Here is a 7693-nt window from a genome sequence, read left to right on the forward strand (position 1 = left end):
CCCTTGGTGTCATAGCTCCAAAGGTGCTGTGCCCTGGGGGCAGCTATGGCAGTAGCTCTGTTCTTGTATCTTGAAGTCAGCACCAGTCACTCATCCACAGTTATGCTGCTGCTTCTCGAGTTGTATCTGTACCTCTGCTGTATCTTTAGGAAGGTCTTATATTTGAAGCAGTGGACTGAAGAGACCCGTTACTAATGTTATGCGTGACCATTGAGCAAGTCATAATGGACGAAGAAGTTTTAATCGCAGACCAAAGAATGAGCAAAAAGAAGCAGGTCTCAGTCATGATGTAGTATGTTTGGAGTTTTATAAGCACCAGTTTCAAAAGCGTAAAGAAACTTTCAACATAAGTGACTAGAACTTAAAATGGAAACTGGTACCAAAATTGGGAACTGTCCAAAGATATCCCATATGGGGTGACCAAAAAAGCTCTGATTCTACAAACAAACACAAAAATATTGTGCTAACTGAGAACCCATCCTTGTTAAAAGGATTTGTGGAAGGAGCAATAAAATAGAAAGCAATCAATCTATAAGGAATAAAAAGAGGAAAGTAAATAGCAATGAATAAAAATTACATTACAAAAAGGAATTGATGAAATATCAATGTCCAATAGTGTTAAAGACAAAAGGGCATTTTAAAAAGACATTTGGAACAACAACAAAAAAGATGCATCAAATATAGGTCAATTGCTAGATGCAAATAAGAATACAGTAGGTAGTTACATAGAAACAGCAAGCAAATCCAATTGATATTTTATCCTATATTTGGAATGAAGCAGGAGGATATAGTCCTCCATATGTTGTTATGGATGGAAAGTCTATCATCTTTTTTTTTTTTTTAAAGACATGAGACTGCATCTGCTATAATTATCTGTCCTGTTGATTTGAAAATGTTTAACTTGCATCCAAAAGTTGGGTCGTCAGGAGCTCTGAACCCCTAATGTTAATTTTTCATAAATTTTGTCAAACAGAAAATTCAAAAGGATAGAAGGAGTGTCCAAGGTAGTTCCAGTATTTTAAAATTGTAAAGGGGAAGACCTGGGAAATACAGAATGATTAGATTGACTTTGATTCCCAAGTAAAATAGGGGAATGTTTAATTCAGGACTCTCAACAAAGACTTAGAAGCTAAAAACGGAATGAAAAATAAGAAACCTCGTCTTGTCTTGATAAGCATACACCATTGGTTGATAAAGGCAAATGTGTTAATATTGCAGACTTGGTGCCCCATGGCTCATTTGTTTAAACAACTTTGCATTATGTGAAGTTAAGAAGAGGACATACACTTAGGTGGATTGAAAGCTGGCTTGCTCCCAGAGCTCAAAATGTTGCTGGTCCCAGGGAGGCATTAATCAGCTGGACTGTTTCTAGTACAGCCCCCAAAGCTGGGTGTCTTCAGGAACACAGGACTGGAAAGGGGAGCATGAAGTAGAAGTGGGGAAGAGACCTGGCCTGTGTACCTGTTGCTAAAATAGCTGCTGTTTTAATTATTCTTTACATGACCTACCGGAGCACCTTGGAGCCCCAGTTGCAGGCCAGAACCCTGCTGTGTGTGACACTGTACAAAAACAGTAGAAAAAAGATGCTCCCTGCTGTATGGAGCTTACAATCCAAGTGTATAGTGACAGGCTGCACTCATCACTCATTGCACCTGAATGTGTCAAGTTGTTTGTGAGGCATGGGAGCAGAAAAGTAATGACACCTGGCTAATGGCACCCAGGGCAGCTGTCACACACAGGGGCAGCAGCAATTTCTGGTTGCCACCATGCTGCCCATGTGATTGCATGGCCATGGAAGCAGCCATTCCCTCCCCACCCCGGGCACTGAAAGTGGCTGTCTGGGTCACCCCACCATTGTTATGGCACTGCATTGGAGAGTTTAAAAGAGGGATATGGAGGGAGGTAACAGTGCAGGTTCATACAAGTTAACAGAGAACTCCTGACCATGAAGCTTAGTATGGAAGAATGCATGAAAGTGGTTTTTGAACATCTGGGGCAAGTGGGCAAAGGAGACTGCTAGCATCTGTGCCCAGTTCTGGTGTCTACACTTCAAGTATCATGTGGGAATATAGGATCAAGTTCAAAGCAGGGCCTCAGAAATGAACCAGGGGGCTAGAAAACCAGATTTATGAATTGAAGCTTAAGGATCTCAACTTAACTAGCGTATAAGAGAAAGCTGAAGGCAGGGCAGGGTGGCACCTTAGAGACTAATTGATTCAGAGTGGCATAAGCCTTCATGGGCAACAGCCCACTTTGTCAGATCTGATGAAATAGATTGTCATTTATGAAAGCTGATGCTTCTCTGATCAATTCCCTGCCTTATAGGGAGGCTCAGTTATTGGTGGCAGGTTGATCTCTTCTGTCCTATGCCAATGGTGTGCAGTCATTGAGCCTCTTGGAAAATGAAATGCTTTAGGTAGTGACATTGGGTTCCATATATGGCTATCTGCAGGACATTTAACTTCCAATGTACGGGGAGTTAGATGGCATGATCCAGAGTTAGACTTCATGAATCCTCAGTTACCTTTTGTAAAATGGGAATAATATCACTAAGGGGCGAGGTTACATTCATTCATGTTTGTGAAGTGCTTTAGATCCACAGATGAAAGGAGCCATGAAAATGCAAATCTTGACATTATTACTATCAACTGTAGAAGGTCCTAAGATGTGCAATGCTGTGTTGCCCATCTATGGGTGTACCAAGTTAGTGCTTCTTAAAAACTTAGTTGTTGAAACCTAAGAAGTCCTTTCCCCTAACAGGCTGGCCACCTCTTAGAAGTTTTTTAAGACTTTAGGACTTAAAGCATTTATGATTACTTTCTTTCAGATTATGAATAAGATTGTTATTTCTTTAGGTGAATGCACATTTTACCAATTTAATCACTTGCTTGATATGCCTTATTTGTGCTGTTTATTCATGTATACCTTACCTGTATTTCTTTATTAAAGTTGCTATTAAAATTTACTTAGATTTATTTTCTTGAGTATTTACTTTGGGTGGAATGGGCTCTTTTAACCTTTCTCAGGTCTCAGGGAGGAGATGGGGGGGGGGAGGGGGAGGGCAAAATTACCATCACAAAGCTTAATTCCTGAATATGCACAAATGATCTCCTACCAGGTTTGTATTGTTCTGTAAAGTCTTCCTGAGGGACTTCAGATTCCATTAAGGGAAAGTCCCATGATGGGAATTCAGTAACACACTGAGACTTTCAGAGTGTGGACCACAATTCCTGGGATGATTATCTTTGAGCTCCTGCCTCAATTTTGAGACCCATAGGAGCTCTGTTACTAAAAGAGCTCTGTGTGTAACACAGGTGTGTGTTGCTTTAGAGACTGATTGTTCTGCAGAACCCAACCAAATCAGCCCACACACCTCTAAGCCTCCCCTGTAGCTCTTGTTGTCAGTCTGGCCTGTGAGTGAATCATCTTTAATGTTCTTGGCTTTGCCACTTCTGCATACTGTTGCCAGGGATTTTTCCTGATCAAATTTAGTAGGAAATGATTTTTCAGGGGATACATTTCTCACCTTAGTCACTAGATGGCAGCAGATGATGCCCAGTAGCTGGAAGTTCAGGCAGTGCTACAGGCGCTTGGGCTAGGGACAGACATTCAAAAAGCCTGAGCCCTAAATTGATTCAATCTTTGCAGGTCAGTCTAATCTGCTTAGATTGAACCATTTTGCAAGTGAACAGACATTCACTTTTGATTTTGGAAATGCAGGCACAAAGCCCCAGCCTGAATAGATTCCATCTTTGCAGGTTAGTCTGTTCACTTGGAAGGTGGTTCCATCTACACAGGTTAGACGTTCACGTTCGATTCCAGAAATACAGACATGCTTGCAGTGGCTCAGGCTAGAAGCTGGGGGGTGCCAAAGTGAGCCCTCCCTTCTCTTCTGCAGCTGCTGCAAGGCTGAAGGGAAGCTGAGCTGGGGGGTGTGGGCAAGCCCTCCCAGCAGGCTGCTAGATAGGATTGGGGATGGGGTTTAAACCCCCATCCTGGCCTGCAGGGGAACCCTGCCACAGTGTGCCTGGGGAGGGGGGAAGCAGCCTTTGCCAGGCTTGTCCCTGAGAGTGGGTGGATGTGGCCAGACACTGTCCCAGGCAGTGCCTCAGGCAAAGGGGGGCAGGGAGGGGGATTAAACTCCCCTGCCTCCCCTCTTAGGCAAGAGCACGGGGACTCCAGTTGGGGTGTGCCCTGCTTTCCCCCCTGTTCACCACTCATATGGCGGGGGGCCTGGACAGAGCCAGCTGGCATGGCCCACCATCCACCTGGGGCTGAGGCCTGGACTGCAGGGCTGGGGCTGCAGGGTTAACCAGGCTGGGTTGGCCTGGGCTGGGCTGGGTGGTCAGGGCAGGGCCCTTCCACTTGGGTGGTCAGGGCAGGGCCCTTACACCCAAATGTAAAGTTCTGCATCTAGGGAAAAATAATCCACAACACGCTTACAGGTTTGGCTGTGCTACGCTTGGCAGCACCACTACTGAAAGAGACCTAGGTGTCATAATAGACTACAGCAGTGGTCACCAACCGGTCGATCCCAGTTAGCTGGGACAGTCGGTCTCAGTCTGGGGGAGCTGAGTGTGTGTGCACCCCCCACCCGCTCAGACTGAGGTTGACTGTCAGAGGCTCTGGGATCAGGAGTGGTGAGTCGCATGTGCGGAGTAGCTGGGATGCAGTCTGGGAGTGGTGGGACGGTAGCGGAACACACGTGGCTGGGCTGAGCAGTGCCCCCTGCCACTGTTACCAGGCTGAGTATGTGGGACAATCCCCCTCCATGCCCTACAGTGAAGGAGGGACTGGTTTAGGGGCAGTGATAAATGGGCCTCAGTGGGGCCAGGGGAGAGTTGGAGCTCAGGCGGCTTATCCAGGGGCACAGGAGGCTGTCATGCTGTCTGCACCCCAGTGGAGACCTGGGACCCACATGCCCTCCCGATCTGTATGCGAGGCAGAGGCAGCTGCAACTGCATGCTGGGCTTTGCACCCCGAGCACTGTGCACAGATCGGAGGGTGTAGGGCACGTGCCCCCTGTGCCTCCACTGGGTGTATACAGTGCTGGGATCCCCCTGCATGCCTGGATGAACTTCCCAGGCTCTGACCATCCCCCAGCCTGGCTGGGACCCTATTCACCCAGTGGCAGGGGGTGCAGGAACATAAGTGGTGGAAGGGGGGGCTAATGGGGCTTAGCCCTCCCAAATGCAGGGCAGCGGTAGGGCCACAAGGCAGCCCAGCCACAGGCTTCTGGAGGCTGCAGCAGGGATGAGAAGGGGCATGTGTGCAATGGTGAACAGGGGAGTGAGGCAGGGGCAGGCCCTGCACTGCCAGGGTGGGCACAGGATGGAGCCATGAGCGGCTCATCTGGGGCACGTGGGGGCAGGGCACATGCCCCTGGATCTGCACGCGGCATGGGCTGGGGCCGAGGTGGTGCCAGGCTCTTCCTGGCATGGCTCTGGGCTAGGTGGCAGCAGTGGTGGTGCTGGGAGTGGGGCTGCAGGCACCCAAAAATTTGCCATAGCCCCCCTGCCCCCTCCTAGCACTGCTGCCACCACCTGGCCCAAGAGCTGCGCAGCCAAAGAGCCTGGTGCCCCCCTGGTCCCAGCCTGCCCTGCCCTGCGGGCAGATTTGGGGGCACACGCTCTCTCTCATGCCCTCCCGGGCTGCCTGTCCCCCCCTCATGCCCCCCAGACGAGCTACTCATGGCTCCATCCTGCACCCACCCCTCCCGTGCAGGGCCTGCCCCTGCTCCACTCCCTCCCTCACTGCCATGGGGGGGGCAGATTGAGGCCCTAGCAGGGATGCAGGTAGGAGCAGGGGCTGGGGGGACTGGGGGACAAGCAAAGTGCCTCCCAGGCCTCCACTTGTCCCATCACCTGGCCTGGCCAGGCCCACTCTCCCCAGCCCCTGCTCCTGCCTGCACCCCACTCCCTCACTCACTGCTGGGGCCTCGATCTGCTCTGCCCCCCTGGCCTTTTCCTCTCCCCCTGCCCCTTCCCCCACAGACTTACCTGCTAGGGGAGCGAGCCCCCATATAATTTTTTCTCTCTCCACCTGCCCCCCACTTCCCTGTCTACAGACTGACCTGCGGGTGGGGAGGGGATAGGGGGGTGGCAGCGTAGGGTAGATTTTGGGTTGCTTTTCAATTCAAAAAGTGATATCCTATCCCAAAAGGTTGGAGACCACTGGACTACAGAATGAACGCGAGCCACCAATGTGATGCAGTAGCTGGCAGAGCAAATCTACCGATGCATCTTGAACAAGATTTAAAGCTGTCATCCTCCCGCTCTACTCAGCCTTGGTGAGACCGCAGCTGGAGTGCATCCAGTTCTGGGTGCCACACTTCAGGAAGGATGTGAGAAGCTCGAGAGAGTCCAAAGGAGGGCCATGCACATCATTAGGGGGCTGGAGAGCCGGCCATATGAGGAGAGGCTGAAAGACTTGGGACTGTTCAGCCTGGAGAAGACTCAGAGGGGACTTGGTGGCAGCCTACAAGTATATTAGTGTCATACATGAAGGCCTGGGGGAGCATCTGTTTCCCAAGGCACCCCAGGAGAAGACAAGAAACAACAGGCACAAACTGATTGAAGATCGCTTCAGACTGGACATAAAGAAAAACTTCATTACAAGTCAAGTGCGGAGGGTCTGGAACAGACTCCCCCCAGAGGTTGTACAGTCACCCACGCTGGCAATCTTCAAAAAGTGTCTTGATGCCCACCTTGCTAGGGTCATTTGACCCCAGCAGTGTTTCCTGCCCAAGTGCAGGGGGATGGACCCCAATAATCTTGTAAGGTCCCTTTCAGCCCCTAACATAAATTAATCTATGAAGCTGAGTGCCTGGATTACTCCCAGCTCCCAGGGCCCTAGCTATGTCGGGCTGTCATGGAGCCACAGTTGGCTGGGAAGGGCTGGGCAGGGCCCTTCCTAGCTGGGCTGTGGCTCCATGACAGCCCAGCATGGGTGGCATTTGGCCGGGCAGTGGCATGGTGGTGACATGGTTGCAGCTGCAGCCAGGTGCCTTCGCAGCCAGACTGGCTGTGTGGGATGTGTTAATCATGCCGCAGGCTGCCCAGGCCAGCTTGGAGGTGCCAGCGGGCCTGCAGCCCAGCACCCACTGGCCACAGGGGTCTGTGTGCAGCCATGGCCCCTGTCTGTCTCTGTGCAGCACCCAGCTGGCTGCAGCCACACCACAAGCTGCGTGGTGGCCAGGGCCAGCGGGGCAGTTCTGCCTCTGCTGCGCCACTCTGGGTGGGTGGGTGGGTGGGAAGCTTCAGCCTGGCAGAGCGGATGGAGGGCAGCCAGGAGCTGGAGCTAGAGCTCCATGTACTGGGCAGGAGCCGCTGGGCTGAAGCTTCCCACGTGCCTACCTAGAACAGCATGGCATTGGAGGGATGACAGTGGTAGTGGCAGGGGGCGTGGAGGGGAGGGAGGCAGAACAGCCCTGCTTCCCCTGGCCAGCATACAGCTTTTGGCTCTGGGCCCACCGACTCCTTCAAGCTGGTCCAGGCAGGTGCAGGCATAATTAACATGTCCCATGCAGCTAGTCTAGCTGGCAAGGCACCCGCTTGCAGCTGCAGCAATGTTGCCTCTGCACCGCTGCACAGCCAGCTGCTGCCTGTGCCACCAGGCCAGGCTGTCACAGAGCTGCAGCCAGCTGGGAAGGGCCCTGCCCTACCCAGCCCTTCCAAGCTGGCTGTGGCTGAAT

Source organism: Alligator sinensis, unplaced genomic scaffold, assembly GCF_000455745.1.
Source record: "Alligator sinensis unplaced genomic scaffold, ASM45574v1 scaffold215_3, whole genome shotgun sequence".
NCBI classification, from domain to species: Eukaryota; Metazoa; Chordata; order Crocodylia; family Alligatoridae; genus Alligator; species Alligator sinensis.